At 37.0% G+C, this 18,010-nt stretch overlaps 1 long non-coding RNA gene across 1 annotated transcript; it reads right to left on the reverse strand.

Annotated features, from left to right (window-relative positions):
• Positions 1-3,878: 3,878 nt before the first annotated feature.
• LOC124169522 lies at positions 3,879-16,555 on the reverse strand. Its single transcript, XR_006867148.1, has 4 exons — positions 16,400-16,555; positions 13,420-13,578; positions 6,318-6,537; positions 3,879-3,930 (listed from the first exon to the last, which is right to left on the reverse strand). It is a non-coding gene; the product is annotated as an uncharacterized LOC124169522 (long non-coding RNA).
• Positions 16,556-18,010: the final 1,455 nt, after the last annotated feature.

The raw sequence follows: 18,010 nt of genomic DNA on the forward strand, positions 1-18,010 counted from the left end.
AGACCAATAATTGTGCTTTGGATGTTATGTGCAGATAAATGCATGGACTGAGTTCGCACGTGACTCACCTTGAAACATGATTAACACATCAATTTTTCTTTTGATCGATCAATGGTTGCGTTCAGCAGACTCAACAGTTGCGGATCTGGTGAGACAATTTCTGCTGGATGCCCTCTGGTAGGTCACCGGTGTTACTGATCAGACGCCATTTTTTCCACCTGAGAAAATCACTGATCACTGGTTGGAAACTTACAAAGCCTCCCACTGAAAATAACCCAACTTGAACTCTTCTCAGAGCAATGTGTGTCTTCATGCAGGTTCTCAATGAACATGTCATGATTCACAGAAAATCCACTACCGACAAAGACGTTACCATGTGAGGACTGAAAGATAATTTTAAAAGCCGCACAGACAGCCTAAGTCCTCTCATTTGTTGAGTGTCAAGTTGGCTTGCATGGAAAGAGTCCACTCTATCGGACTCCTTACGTCTATGAGCTGTGTTTCACCTACCTGGGATACAAACCTTTTGAACTGGATGCCATCAAGGTCTGCCAGTAAAGCGGTCTTACGCTTTGCAGACAAGAGAACCTTTAGACAAAACCTTGCCTTTCACACAGCTCAGGTATTTTTTGCAAGAAATTAGTTAAGATACAACATACTGGTGCTTTGGTAAATTTGTACATAATTGGGCTTCTCTCCTCACCAATATTAATTTGGAAAAGTTAAAAAAAATATTGGCAACCACAATATTATTCAGCTAATAGCCTGCCTTTGCCTTTTTGAGGACTTCTTGCTTTACTGATCCCATATTAACACCAACTTAATGCCAGCATTATGAGAAAAGACGACCAACTACAGCATGTGATATACATTGAGAAATTCATTAAAATATGATGCTATTGTTGACGAAATGTAAGACTTAACAAAATGTGGCTACCGAACAAATGAGGAAGAACAAATTTTAAATTTTGTGATAGTTATTTCCACAACTACCAACAAGTTGGTAATTTTCAGAAAAAGTCTAGGCTGATTGTTTTTCACAAAATTTGTCAAATTAAGACCTGATACATATATGTTGTTCATGTGTGGGCAAAGAAAAATAAACTGAGGTTACGCAAAATAAGGGTAAAAATGTTAATGGAATCCACTTCCCAGCTTAAAAAATGTTTAAGATTTCGGTCAGCCTTTTTCAATTCCAGCCTTATTCACACAGCCAGCAAAGCAAGAATGTTCAATACACCACACTGTGCTACAGCATATGGCACTCACTAAGTATTGATTCCCATATTTTGAAAAAGATTCCAAGCTCCTATATGCTCCTACGTCCAATTCCATTGTATTTCATCCCTGGATTCCCAGAACGGTTTCAGATGAAATGAACAAATCCTATGTCTCACTCAGTTTCTTAATATGTTTAGTGCTGCTTCGGTGATAACGGCCGAAGAATAAGTCACCATTTTGGCTAGTAGTAGGCATTAACATGTTTAGTGCATTCTAGGGTTGCTTCAACAACAGGGTCATTTGCACCGTTCACTGATCATTTTTATTAAGGAACCTTATTGATTTCTACTAAGCTCTTACAATAAAAAGAGGTCTCCTATTATATGAAGTCACAAGTTTAATTATGCCCATGTTGATTCGATGCTGCATCCACCATCTCATTGCCTTGAATTCCGACATGCCCCGGCATCCACATGAAAGAAATTGTAATGCCCTTCCTGCTCAAGGAGTAAAGGGTATCATGTATAGACTGCACTATAGGATGAAGTGCAAAGTAATCTGAAATGGCACAGAGTGCACTAATGGCTTCTCATAGCACACAATCGGTCATAGCTACTTTGGTGCTTCTTAAGGCCTGGTTACACGGTGCATTAACCCGTATGGGTTAATGTATGAATGCGTGTCAGTTTACATGTCTGAATTCATGGACGTTTGCGTGAACGAGAAGCATAAATGAGCGGTTACACGGTACATGCATTCACACAAGTTTTCACAAATTTTCTCGTAACGCGAGGCGTTTAGTTTTTGTTTATTTCCTTTACAGTGCGCAAAATTTAAATGTGTAAACAGTATCATTAGGTAGGAAGCAGTCGATACCTACCAGAAAATAATTCCCTTTTCGATGTTTCCTGTAGGACCAGGAAATTTCAAATACTGGTAATATATTTACGCTGCCGCGTAAAAAGTGGTGGTCATTGTAGTTGCCGAAGTTGTTTCATTTCGTGCCAATAATATTTATTTATATTTAATATTTACCGTTATCGCTCGCTTAATGTTATCTCAAAAGTACTCTATTTATTTCAAACCGTTATCAAAGGTAATACTCAGGCTGAAAATTTGTAGACGCATCTTGTTTTTAAGATGAGTTTACTAGACATTTTTCTGTCATGTTTCATTGAGTGTAGATGATGTATGAGAGTAGATATTTTTTATACTTTGTTCTACTTTTGTCCGGGACGGTTATAAAGTTAAGAAGATATTTGCTGTGGATGGAAAAGATGTTGGTTTAGAGATCTGGTCGATTTATGAATTTGCTAATGTTAGGCGTCTTTTTGTGGTAAGCCAGTGCATTCCCACCTCGGACGTATAAAAGGTAGAATTGTCGTTAATTCGTATGATATAAATTATGTTTAAATGTGTTCTATTAGGCGTATGATAGCCGTTGTATTTCACAAATTTCGTGTTGAAAACTGTTATAACCTCATCGATTGTTTTGTTCCGGCATAATACAACCAATAAGATACCATAGGCATAATCTTGGTACATATGTCCAGCATACATACAGGGATATTCTAAATGAATATTAGTGTAGATGAAAATGGTGAGTTTGTGGTAGTATTCAAGCACTTGCGATACAGTACAAATACGCGTAAAGAGAAGCCCTGCAGATGACAACTAATTGTGATGTTTCCCTTGTTTCCCACCAGGTGGCGCTGTTATCAACTTGAGCGAATGCATGAACGAAATTAGAACAGGTTCTATTTTCTGTTCACGCGTTCATGCATTTGTACATTTTGGGGTGTTTACACGGTGAATTTTTCCGTTCATTCTTGCGTTCATACATTTAGACATTAACCCGTACGGGTTAATGCACCGTGTAACCAGGCCTTTAAATGACGTGGTAAAATATCTCCAACACAGCACATATCACATATAGCCAAATGCACACGAAAACTCAAATACAAAGGATATGGTTATTAGAGCAAAAGGAAAAAAAAAGCACTTTGGCACAACGGGTGAATTCACCCAAAAACTTGCAGCAGGGAACACGTTATCTACCCACCATTGGAGACAAATAGCCCACCTTACCCTTGCTGCTCAATAATAGAAAAATCTTTGTGGATTAACCGCAGAGAATATAAGGGCTTGAAAAGACAATCACCAACTGAGATCTTTTGTTACCACAGCACTTCCCTAGTTCCCAGGAGATTTTGAGACAAACCTCAATAAATAAAACCAATTCTTCAGGACTTCATTGAGATTTCTAAATATTTAATAACAACAGTAACCTTTTTGGTACTTGCTGTACACCATATTTCCGGTAAGTGGGTATTAAGTACTTTATTTCCAGTAAAAGTTACATTGTCAATTAGCTAAATCAATTAGGTTCTTTTAAATGCAGAAATATTACAATTAACATTCAAAAATAGAATGTAAATTATTTCTCAACATGTGAAAATAAAAAAGAAAAATTAAAAACTTATTACATTAAAATTCAGCTTTTGAGCATTACAATACCTGTAAATCATAACCACTGATAACTAAAGAGAAAATACAGAAACAGCTACCAAGAAGAGAAATTGAATGGACTGTTTCGAAAGAATAAAATTGACAAACCTGATGACACACGAGATACTTCACTTTTTTCTGGAATTTGGCCACCTTGATTACTCGTTCAGTCACTTAAAATTGTGCTTTTCCCCCACAGACCTAGAAAATAAACAAGCAGTTGAGTTACATTGCAACTCCACCAATAATGGTTATAACATCTCAAATTTTATACTCTGGCACTTTGCATATGGTGCAGCTTAGTCAATTCCACCAAAGAGAAATGTCAAACATAAGAAAGTAGGTTGACTGATCTAACTCTCCTACACTGGAGTTATACTAACAATGACATCATTGTCACATCAAATGATGCTTAATGTAACAATGATAACTAGAATCCTTCAATTTGGTTGATAACTTACTGAGACAATGACTAAGGATGTAAAAATTATCAACAAAATCTTAGGTCACACAAACAGGCCTAGTCAGAAAGACATAGATTGAACAACACATGTTTCTGAATAGGGTAGTTTCCTTCATGAAAGAAAACGAAAGGCATTGATTGAGATTCGTTACCAACCATCAGTGTATTCATAATATACAAATTATTTAATTTTAGAAATCCCAGTTTAGACGAATGTTATCTGTCAATTTTAACCTCATTTGAGAAGGCCAGATTGGCACCCATGCGATTCCACTCCACATTACGTCACAGGGATGTAGATTCTATACAAGTAGTCAGGAGTTTTACTTCGTCAGATTACCAATGCATGCATAAGGCACAGAGCTCAGGGAAACATGTCTTAATTAATGTCACCTATTAAAATTGCCTATGGTCAGAAAGTTTCCTTCGTTTGATAAAGGAGTTAATAATCCTTATTTAAGCCAAGCACTACCTACTAGCTGAGTACTTTGCGCTACTGATATGCTCGGCCTGCATCGTAGCGGCACTCATAGCCTCACACCAAGGTGGCCTCACACAGCAGCAGCAGAAACCAGAATCACGTCACACGGGCTTTTCCCAGCATTCATACTCAGCTGTCGCGTTTTTCACTTTTCATTTAATCGCGAAAAATAGATATCATCATTTAAAAATCTAAAAGCGAGAAACACACTCCTGGAGTAATAATCTTTCAATTTATACAATAAGAAAAATAGAAAACCACCATATTCAACTCTGAATCTGATGAGGTCCCATTTCATTCTGATTTAAATAAATAGTGAAAAATAAACCACCATCATTTTCCCATTCTGTATTTTTCTGCAGTTCATGTCCACAAATTTTTGCTTCCAAATCATTCAATGCGTAATTAAATTATTAGCCACAACAGTGACATGCCATGAGTAGGTAATTAATTTTCCTCTCGGATATTAAAAAAATTAATGCCTTAATAATTGCTAACTTAATATCAACTTTGCAACAGCAGATGATACATAGAGCATTTGCAGAAATTTTTTGCCTTCACAACATCATTATAAAATATATTCCAAAATATTGAAATAAATTATCATATTTTAAAAATATGAACTCCTGGCCCATGCCATCTACAAGCACTTGACATTGATTCTCCCAGACAAAACAATAAAATAAAAAAATGAAAGAAAGACAGGCATTGCTCGAGATCAAAGAAAATGGACATCAGAAAACAAATAAATTTTCCTAGAATAAAGCTATCAACACAGGCGAGACACAAAAATATTAAAATTTTATAAATTTTCATTATAATATTGCAAACAGAGGGCCCTTGACGGATGGAGATTAAACATTATGCAGAAAAAACTGAGCTGTTGCAATATTAAGGGCAAATTTACACCACCTAAACATTCAGTGAACTGAAAAATTCCTAGTCCAAGCTACAATTTTCTTTGGAGATAACATAAAATGAACAAAACATATCCGAAACAAAATCAGCAACAAGTTTCATATCTCTTCCATAACTGCCAATTACGTTATTATGCACATTCAGGTTAACTGCTAAGTGCATCCAACAAAATGCTTGTGTTGCCGTAGCTCAGTAACTAAGGAGTTGTGACCCCCACATTTATAGGGCAAAAAAATTCTTAAAATTGTCCCACTTACCACCACGGGAAGTACCTATTGCAAATTCTCCTGAAGCACCTTGTATGTAATGGTGAAACAAAACACAATATGTACTATTCCACAAACTTTTATTATCTGTCAACTAGTTTCAACGTTTATACCATCATTATCAAGACTAACCTCGTATGTCAATCACCCCACTAATTTCTTTCTTTTCTTGGTTTAAATAATAAGTCAATTCTTATTTCATTAAAATTAATGAGCATGGGCAATGACGAATATGTGGTTGCTCACACCCAACTTTCAAATAAGTTAATACTGATCAGATGACCGAGTTTGACATCATGCAGCAAAACGCTAAAGCACACAGCAAAATACTTGCTACATGCCAAAGCCCTTTGCGTAAGTCTCGTCATCTATTCATCATTTCAGCATTCATAGATAGTAACTAATCACCATCTCATCATTAACTATGAATCGAATACGTATGAATGAATCCTTTACATACCTTTCCAGCCGGCTTCAGAACAGGCAGTGACAATGAATTCAACTATGCCAGCTATCTTTTCTTTGGTCCACAAGTCAGACAGCTGCATGAACATGCCCGTCTCCCTTTCAATGCAAGACACTATGTTGCCAAACCATTTCTACTGCAGCCATACTAAACAGGAGATCTTAAATCAACTTCCAAATGTGGAGGCCGATGGAGCTTCCTTTATCAATAGAGCCTGTTGAAGAAAAAAAATGGTCCAGAATAACATTGATTGTTGTACATGATAATACTAATACTATTACCGATATACCAAAATATTACTACAAGTGAACTAAATACTGTGCCACACTGTACAACATCAGAAGTTTTAATGTGTATTCATACATTTGCCCTCCAGTTAAATATTTTTGGACTCTGTGATATTGATGCATCATGTCTTCCTTTCGTATGCACAACTTGTTAACTCTAAGACATGTATAATTATGTACGTTACTCAGGGGCACATGTGCCAGAATAAGAAATTTTATTCTCTATTTTTCTAATTTCCCTATTACTTCAAAATCAACCCAATGCCACACTAATTTCCCAGTTATTTTCACCAGGATCTACACAAACCTTTCCTTTGAATGCCACCATTGACGTACGGTACTGGAATCTCACTCCCAAGTGTTCACAATAGATAATTTACTGCAATTTTTTTATCAACAAACCAGCCTCAAGTACTTCAAGAGATAGAAAAAACAGCTTGAATCCAGGAGATCCAGGTTCGCATCCAAGTTGGGGGCAAAAGATACTTTCCCCAGTGGAATTTTCTTACCCTAAGTGCACTCGCCTGTGAATTTGTAGGGGAGAGTGGGGCAAAACCGACCAGGCGGGTCAAACCGACCCCCTTAATATTTCCTAGTAGATGATGATTTCCAGCGGCAAAACTATGAACTAGTTGAAGAGGCCGCCATTTCAAGCAGATCGAGCTTGGTTTCGTTGGCATTATTGACGATGTTGGGGTTATGTAGAGTTCTGAAGTTTTAACCAGTTTATTTTACAACTTTAATGTCATATTTATTTTGATTTGACAAGTGTAACCACAATCTGGTTTACCGAAGGTGAGTACATGTGTTTATTTACTGTGTTTACTTATATTTTAACATGCGAGTAGCGTAGCTAATGATTTTGGATAACCTCAAATTGCCATATTTGTTTTACTGTGTACCTAGGGGCAAAACCGTCAACAGAAAGGGGGGCATAACCGACCGGGGTCGGTTTTGCCCACGATATTTCAACTTATCAACCTGTGCTTCACTATACCTAATAAAATAATAGAACCCAATTTATTAAGTACTAGCTGTACCCGTTGCGGCTTTGCCCGCATTAAATTGAGTTTTTAAACTGCGATATTACATTTCACCCAAACTACTCATGCCTCCTCCACAAGAAAAGGAAAGAGTTAAAAAGAAAGGAGGAAGAAAACCTGGAAAGACAGCCATACTTATATCGTCACCTTATAAAGTAGAACTGGAGGAAGGCGAGAAAAAAAGGAGGAAAAGAATATAAAAAAAGAAAGAATGAAAGCTAAAAACAAAGGAACAGTGGCGAAGAATGATAAAAATAAAAATCCTAATAGAAAGCTTGCTTTCCAAGCCACAGCCCCCCAAGTATATAAAGTGAAGTCGAAGAAAATGAAAGCCAACCAGTGTTTGAACTGTAAAGGATGGGCTCATTAGGCGTGCGCTAATTGTGAAGAAGAAGATGAAAATTTCATGTGTGACTTTTGTTCCTAAAATGTAAATATAAACTAACACAGTGTTAATTTCTTATTTTTCATTAATAAATATTGCTGTACATTGTAAAAACAGTGAGTTTTGTGATATATATTCCCAAAAATAGCATTATAAACTTTTTTTAATGTAAAACATATGGGTGTCGGTTTTGCCCCACAAGAGGGGCAAAAACCGTCATTTTGTCAGTATTGGAACAAAAATTCATATTAATTTAACCTGTATCAGTAAAGAATAATGCATCAGTATTTTATTTCTTTAAATAGTAAACATTGCAATTACGCTAATTTTGTGTAAATATTTGTACCAGAAAGCCAAATATCTCATGAAAAAGCTTAGCAGGTCGGTTTTGCCCCACTCTCCCCTACATGCATGCCCCTGAAAGGGATCCCACTCTAACTAAATTATAAAATTTACAGTTTTATCCAGGTTTTCACGCTTTAAATGTTGTCAAATTCAGTTAGTAGATAAGGCATTTTAGACAGAAATATTGATCACGTAATAATGATTGGCCGCACGTTAACTAAAAATGTAGCAAACGTGATAAACGCCCGGAATGCAAACGCAGCAGTGAAAGTGCTCTCTCATGATGTCACCTATCGATAGCAAAATTCAGGTCCAGCAAAAGCTTGCGAGTGGGGAAATGGAGGGATCAGGGTGGTAGGGAAGTGAAGAAGTGTCTGATTTTTTGCCAGGGTAAATGAAAACTTTACCGGTTACCTGTCATCCAATCACGGCCTTAAGGTCATGTGTCGTCATGGACCAATAATTACGCTTCAAATACAAGTGTGCAGATAAATACGTGGACTGAGTCTGCACGTGACTCATCCTTGAAATAATGATCGACGCATGCTATCTCTTATGATGTCTCCAATCCAGGGTTGATAAAAATCATTCTTGTTGATTTTTTTTATTTAAATTGGATTTTATTGATTTAAATGAGATTTTTATGATTCTCCATTCATCAAAGTTCGGTTATTTGCAAAACTAACTATTTGGGCCGCATATTGGAGTATGATCGTTTGCAGAAACAATAAAAGGCAACATACTCTAAACTTAATACAACATTTAGTCAATCAGGGGCAGATAACTATGGAAATGCCAATGGCATCAAATTAAAAATTACACCAGCATAATATAAAATTGCCATTGGAAGCATCAGATGTGCTATATTATGCAGTTCTAAAGCATATGAAGTATAGAAAAATTCTGTAATTGCAACTTTGTATGGTGACTACGCTTAGAAATTATAAGAAAACAATTTTTTTTCAACGGATACACTAGTATTCTAACCAAAGCCATTTTTTTTTAATTTTCATGTTACATGCATTCCTACAGTATCATTTCTATTTAAGAGCCACCATTGTGCTGATAACTGTCGATTCATTGTATTAATTAAGAAATAAAAATCAAAATTATACACTTACAGCTTCCTTTTCTTGACACTTTAAAAATCAAACATGTAGATCACATTATGATTTAAATCACTATTTAAATCGAAGTGATTTAAATCAATCAACCCTGCGCCAATCGTTACCAAAATTTCGATCCAGTAACAGGTTGTGAGTGGGAAAATGGGAGGGTGGCAGGGAGGTGTTTTTTTGCTAGGATTATTGAACACTTTGGTCACTCGTCTTCCAATCACAGGCTTGAAGTCTGTGTATCGTCATGGCACACAGACCAATAACTGCGCTTCAAATATTCGTACAGTGAGTCCTCGTTTAACGTCACTTACCGTCCCTGAAAAATGCGACGATAAACGAAATGACGTTAATCGAAACATAATATCCCATAAGAAACAATGTAAAAAGTGAATATTGGCTCCTAGACCTCACAATTCCTACGTGAAAAAAAGGTTAGCGTATCATATCTGGGGCATTTTTTACGGTGGGAATGCCAAATTATCGCATAAATACGAGTTCCTGTCTTCATCGACGACAATAGCAGCAGTGACTTAAATCCTTCGCCACTTTTGTATCTTCCAGCATTTGCTTTTCGGCTTCGCTATGGTGGTCGCCTGAGTGAGCGTCGCCTGGGCATCATAATCGCTGAAACATCCCAGTTACAGGAACCAAAATTATTGTGAACTCGGCAAAAAAAGTGACGACAAAAACTCCGAGTTCTACACGGAAAAATGCCTTGAAATCACTTTTCAGGTTCCTGCAAACCATTATGTCAAGTAAAACCTTGCGCAACTACGCAAGAATTCATTTTGCAGAAATTTTTGCTAAAACCATAATCGCAATTAAGAATAAACACACCGTTTTACACTTTGCTTAGACTGACTGTATTACCGCCCACAAAACGAACAACCTGCAACGCCCACCGCTTCGCCTTTTTTTTTCGTGCGAAATGACTTGACGTTATCACGAAGCGTAGGTGCGATAAACGAATGACGGTCTCAAAATTTTCGTGACGTTATCGCGAAATGACGTTAAACGGGGTGAAGTAGAACGAGGACTCGCTGTATGCAGATAAATACGTGGTCAGTGTCTGCAGGCCATTTTACACGGTACACGGAATTGCGCAATCTGATGTACGTGCGAAGGCGCAATCAAAATTGCGTCGTGTAAAGCGGTGAATTGCTAGAACACATGTGAGAATGCGTGGACGTGAGACGGCAAAATAGCCCATGTTCTAATTTCGTTCATGCATTCGCGCAATTCCCCGCCACTTTAGAAATTAACCTATTAATCCCCAGTGTTGCGTTAACGCAACATTATTGAATCCTAATTCTCAGAACAAGTTTCTGTCTCAGAATAATTTTTCCTTCGATTTACTGACTTTTCCAAAGTATCTCTAGTTCTAATTTTGTCATTTTCACCTACATTTTCATTCATATAATTATATTTTTTATGACTGATGGCGTTTGGCATAAAAATTGATGCGCACATACGAGACACCCTGGGAAACACGACATACTCCAGCATGTCCGTCAAGGCAGAATGGAGAATTTCCTCCAAAGGAATGCTGATAACTCCCGACAGAGATGTCGAGTGTACAAATCAAGATAAAAAATAAAAGATGTAACTTAAGTTTTTAAAATTACTTTTTTTGTATTTATTTTCCGCAGTTTCCCCAGCGTTGCGTATACGCAGCATTATGAAAATCATGTAATATGATGAAAATACTTTTTTCCATAAATTCATCTTAATTTGGCCAAAATAAATCGGAGAATGCGAAACAACCGAAGTTAAAAGCCCTACGTACAGTCTGGGGAATAATGGGTTAATGCAGCTCTAACCTTCACAATTCCGTGTTCCGTGTAAAACGGCCTTGCGAGTGACTGACCTTGAAATGATGATCGACACATCAATTTTTCTTTTGATCTGTTAATAGGGTGGTTTCCTATTATTTTTTTATTGCCTAAATCGAAAGATTATTACTCCTGGAGTACGTATTTCGCGCTTTTAGATTTTTAAATGACAACATCTATTTTTCGCGATTAAATGAAAAGTGAAAATTTTCAAGCGCGCGAAAACGCGACGCTTAAGTATGAATGCCGGGAAATATCTCCGTACGTCGTATTTCTGGTTCCCCCTCCCGCCCGGTGAGGTGACCTTGAGGCGAGGCTTAGCGCTGATACGTCGCAGGCTGCCAGCGGGTAGCTGAGTACCTTGCTGAATGGTAGCGCTTGGCTTAAGAAAGGTTTATTAATACCTTATCAAACGAAGAAAACTTTCCGACCTTAGCCAGTTTTAATAGGTGATTATTAAGACATGTTTCCCTGAGCTCTGTGCCTCATGCATGCATTGGTAACCTCAGACGATGTATAACTCCTATCCTCTCGTGTAGAAACTAGGTCCCTGTGACGTCATGCGGAGTGGAATCGCATGGGCGCCAATCTGGCCTTTTTCAAATGAGGATAAAATTTGACCCTTGCCATTCGTCTAAACCGGTATTTCAAAAACCAAATAATTTGTGTATTATGAATACACTAATGGTGGGTAACGAATCGCAATCAATGCCTTTCGTTTTCTTTGATGAAGGAAACTACCCTATTGTAGATCTACATTCAAGTTTGAGAGGTTTTTAAGGTATTACAATGAAATTCACGGCTTATTCACCGTTTTTAAGTTTTCACGTTTGAGTGGGAAACCCTGTTGGCATCACTGGCCATGATGACCTTGGAAAAGAATTTCATCAAAATGTCGGCAGCAATGGATAATGAGGAGATTACCTGAGACAGGGTTCCCACTCTAACTACATTATAAAATTCACGGTTTTTTCCAGGTTTTCATGGTCCAAATGTCATAAAATTCACGGTTTGTAAATAGGGCATTTTAGGCAGAAATATTGATCACGCAACAATCATTGGCCGCACTTTAACTAATTAAAATGTAACAAACGTGACAGATGCCTTGAATGCAAATGCAGCAATGACAGTGCTATCTCTCATGACGTCACCTATCGTAAGCAAAATCCATGTCCAGCTAGAAGGGTGTGAGTGGGAAAATGGAGAGAGTAGGGTGGCAGAGAAGTGAAGAAGAGCCTAATTTTTTGCCAGGATTAACGTCCTCCAATCGCAGGCTTAAGGTCAATGTGCTGTCATGGCACACACGGACCAATTAATAGTTGCGCTTTCGAATAGACCTGTGCAGAAATAGGCGTGGACATGCCTGCACGTGAATGACCTTGAAACATGATTGAAATATTTCTTCTTTTAATCCGTCTATCGTTGTTCCACAATAAGGTTTGTGAGATTTTTAAGGTTTTATGACGAAATTCACGGCTATTTCTAAGTTTTTTTCACGGTAGACGAAATTCAACGCTTATTCACGGTTTTATGGTTTTCACGGTTGAGTGGGAACCCTGCTGAGAGGAATTTACTACCATCATATACCACCGAGAAAAGGTGAAGTCCTACATGACCCTTTACCCTTGCACAGTATTGGAGGGGAGGGTTAATGAAAAAATTAAGGTTACAAATTCTTCCACATACACAAGGCAATGAATATTAATCAGACATATTTTAGACATCAAGCAACAAAATACCTCGGCTAAGAGCAAAAAACTTGATCCTTGCCGAAGTGTTTCATTTCAGTCTCGTCATCGATTCATCATTTCAACATTCATTGACATCCATGTTCATTAACAAATAGGAATGGGTCGGTTGGCTTCTATAGTTCCACTGGTTTTTGAGCTTAAACTACAATCCACTATTATGAAGTTTATCATCCAATAATTTTTAAGATAAACAGATTGAAGATTTGAAGTTCATGATAAGCAAAAGAAAGCTTTGATTAGCTACTGAAAATTGAGCAATGAAAATATCTCATTGAGAACACGAACCAGGACCAAAAAGGTAGAACAGACCTAACCTCAATTAGTAAGCCACAAACCTTGTTCATTGATGGATTTAGAGCAGGAAAAATGAATCCAAAAGCATCACCATTCAAGTTTGCAGGCAATTTGTGACTCTCATCGCCAAACAGCCTCTTACCCTGGCCAATGAGGGTTCACCACCAGGAGTGTCATTACAGAGTGACATTTTGCCATGCCTGAAATGAATTCACAAGTCAAAATGGATCCAATGATTAAATAAAATGCATTTTAAGAAAGCAGAGGGTGTTCATACTGTTCAGTAGCTGGGAAATTCAGAAAAAGTGAACAGAAAAAGATTGAGAGCAGGAGGAGGATGCTCAAGATAAATGGATGGATTAGTTGAGAAATGAAGAGTTTACATACAGTATATACAGTGGATTCTCATAAGTTCTCACTTTTACAAAGCAAATCATTAAAACCATACGAAAAGGCTAATCTAATCAATAGTAAAAAAACTTTATTAGGAAACTACGAACATCAGTCCCAGTAGTTATAATAAGAACTTTGTTTCAAAGTTCCACTGACAAGCAATGGCATTTAGGTGGATATACACTATGCTGTGGTATGATCATTGCGCTACGTTCAAGTCCTCGTTGTACACTATGCCCAAGACCATCAACTACGGTTCTATTTTCAGTATGATATACTTAAGCATCCACGCAACTTCATATATTAACCCCATAACCTGTGGAATTGTGGTGACCCACTCGTTACTGCTCATAAACAGGCCGTAGAGTACGTCCTCTCCTTACAAGAATTAGATTTATGAACTTTTAGATACAAGACAATTCGAGCATGCCCAAAATTTCAAATTTTGGTGCCAAGGAGTTTGCGCTCCACACATGAATGCGTTTGATGCCAGATGGTCATGACAATGGGAGGATGACAAAAAACTGCCAAATAAATTCCCAGGTCAAGAGCTAGGTGACTGAAAATTATGTTTTCCTCAGGATCATTGTTCAAGAAGATAACTTCAAAGCCAAACGAGACTAATTTAAGATATTATTTTGCAAGAAACTTAACTCTTTAGTTGAAAAAAAAATTCTAGAGAGCACAATTAAATTTCGTTTGAATGATAAGCAGCTGTACTATCACTTCAGAATCATCTCTCATCAATTTCATTTCCATCAAGCTATCCCTCGTAGATGCAAGTGTTCTACAGTAACATTATTTAGATTTTATAAATTATATGTTATGATTGAGGAAATTCTGGGATTACTGACATTCGCCCGCATTCTTCTATTGACAAAAATCAAACGAATCTGCTTGTTTCTATATCTTTGAGCGTAATTTAATTAAGTACATCATACACATGACTCTTAAGCTATTCCGCAGGGCAACTATAACTACGAGATATAGAAGAGGCAAATTTTGGCAAGGTATGCTTCCTGAAAGAAATGTTCTTACGAACCTCCAGTTTTTCGGTCTTCTGAATTTCATAATAATGAGAGTCTAATGTACAAAAAAAGGAGAAGAAAACTATGGATCACTGTGCCAAAAAAGAATATGGAGCATTGGCCACTTAACCCCTTGCACTGCAATGACGAGACTAGCTCGTCATGAACTTTCCACGCCAAACCGCGCAATGACGAGTGTATCTCCTCATCGGATTTTCATAATTTTAACACTATTTAGAGGAACAATATAATTATTTTGAAAGCTTAAAAATGTTATAACATGCAAATTAATCATAAATAATTAATTTTTCATAAAACATGATGCATTTGAGGGATTAAAACGATTTTATTAGAGTAGCGATCACTGTGTTCTCCATGATTAAGAATCACATTTTATTTTACAGTTCTACGTTGATTACAAAATATAAATTCATTACCTATCATTTAAATGAGAACCATGGGAAAAATAAATAGAGAATAGGAGCACAACATTCGGAAAATTAAATGAAGTGGATGGGGTTAATGCGATACAATAGTAAAGTGGGAAACATATTGGAAGGAAAAATTGATGGAGAAGTTCCCAGGGGAAGACCAAGGAACAAGTACCCTGGTCAAATCATGAAGGATATATGAAAGTGATACTCGGGAAAGTAAAAGGAAACCCTAGGGTGGACAGGGCACTGATCACAGTTATGTTGACATCAAGAAATGGAAGGCTGCTGTGTACCTATCTTAGGATAGCATGTAAGGTGTGCTCTGCATAGCAATTAGAAAATTTCCTGAGATTTCCAGGCGTCTCATTTTTTCACAATTCTATTCAGTCCTACACCACTCTGAAGTCACAAACATGCATACCCTGAACCAAGAAAGGCTTGGGTGTGATATTCCCTGCGAGCCCAGGATTAGCAACTAGTGGCCCTTCTTGAATGACATTAAGCAGAATGAACATTGAACAGAAAAAAAGTCAAATGAAAATTTTGCCCAGATATGTATTTATCATGTTGTCCCAGTGATTTAAAGAGATGAACACTGATCAGACAGGTATGTCGACATCAAGTAACAAACCACCCAAGCAAATAGCAAAATACTTGCCACTTGCCGAGGCAATTAGCATCAGTCTCGTCATCAAATCATCATTTCAGCATTCTTAGGCAGGACTATTCCACTCCATTAAATTTATAAAAATAAACTCGAAATATGTTTCCGGAACTTTCTTCGATTTCGATTCCGGAACAGAAAAAATCGATAAAACGTCATATGCATTGGTATTTTTATGCAATTTTATGCCAAATCGGATGAAAAAAAAGGCCATTATCACATATCACAAGTAGGGACTACTATTTTTCGGAAATGTGAATCCGTAAAACGTGCTTAGTATCCGACCGCGACGTCAACGATTGTATTTCTACAACGGATTAACTAGAACCTAAAAATATCATCATAGATTTTCACTGAACAACCAATAACGATATGCCTTTCCCAATTACACAACGATCACAAGAAAGAATAAATACCGTTTTATAAAACTACAAGGAGTGGCACGCCATGCGGGCGACCGAACTTGAAACTTTTTGTATTAAATTCAGAAATTCAACATTACCTGCAGATCCTTGAATGAATCCTAAATTATTACAACATTATTCCGATTCTGGATAACAGAGTGGATAGAAGTATCACGAAAGAATTCCAAATATGCCATGATCTCACGAATTACGTGCTGAGGCACGCGCCAATGCTTCCAGCAAATTCGGCCGATAGGGCGTTAACCACGCCATCTATAGGAAAATTGAAGGAAAAGTGAAGAAAAAAGTGAGCAGAGCACGAATAGCGCCAATTTAAATGCTACTCCATGGCTTCTTAATTTATTCTGATAATCAACTCATAATTTAGTTGCAAGAGTAAATTATTTGGATTTTAATACGATAAATTATTATAAAAACTTTTATAATCCTGCATTTAGAGGTGCAATTTTGCATAATTGCCCAACACTCAGCAAAATACAGAGCATTAATTTTAAAGACAAATTAACTGTCTTCGTGATAGAACGATAAAGAAACCCTCAAAGGTGCTTATCTCCCTATCCATAGCTGATGAAATTTCATACGCAGAATTCTAAATATCAGCCATCGACAGAAATATGCAAAATACCAATTACCATCCACTTATATATTTCCAAAATTTTACCTCTGAGTCCTCTTATTCTACCCCAAGTATCAAAATCTTATGCAAAAATTATTTTAAAATATATTGCGAGGACATTTTGAAATGACTTTAACATAGTATTGAAAACATATTAGCTCTCTCTGTTTCAATGCTACAAATCTTTTTTTCATGATTTCAAAATGATTTTAACCTAAGTTTAAAATATGCCCTACTCACTTGAAGGAGCTATGAATTATACTTATTAAATTGTTTTAAAATATGTTGTAACTAATTCAGCCTCCTTTTAAAATGATTAATTGTTATGCCAATATGATATAAGTAAACACGTTTGAAATTACAAACTGTGCCAGAAGTAGTAAAAAAATATTTTCCCACCTAACAATCTATCCTATCAACATTATAATTTTGCATGCGTGAATATTTCGCATGAAGCAGTACAAGCATCGTGAGAATTAAAGAATCTCCTTACCTGTATGTTTTCACTGAATTCCCACCATCACCCATTACCATATTTTAATGTCTTTGGGGACCTGGTGCCACCTGGAGTGTAGAGTTTTGACCTAAATAAATATTATATAGTGGTGATCCATTTTGGCTTACCATCCAGCAGCCAGTGGCAGCGCGTGCATATACAACTGCACACACAAAGATGAATGAATTATAAAAAAAACAATGTATTCCTTTACAAAGAGAAAGATAAAAATCCTGCCCACACGGATATGGGATATGAAGCTCCAAATGCTACTGCTATCTCCTAGGTGTATTCACCGCTCTAGCGCGATCCTGTAGCGTCGTGCCGGCCACACATTTGGTCTACGCGATTGCTTGTGGGTGCTTGGGTGGGGCGAGGGGCCATGTTCAAATGCCCACATAGCAGCGAACCTCTCAGAGACGTCTCACTATGATCTCGAATGTCTCAAATATCGCAAATGTCTCAGAGATGTAATGGTGAGCCATTCAGGAAATTAAAAAAAAAACTTATTTAAACGCCATCAATGCCTTCCATATTATTTTTCGGTGCAATTGCGCAGTTTTGATTATTAAAATC

The sequence above is a fragment of the Ischnura elegans genome, chromosome 12 (genome assembly GCF_921293095.1).
Source record: "Ischnura elegans chromosome 12, ioIscEleg1.1, whole genome shotgun sequence".
Classification (NCBI taxonomy): Eukaryota; Metazoa; Arthropoda; class Insecta; order Odonata; family Coenagrionidae; genus Ischnura; species Ischnura elegans.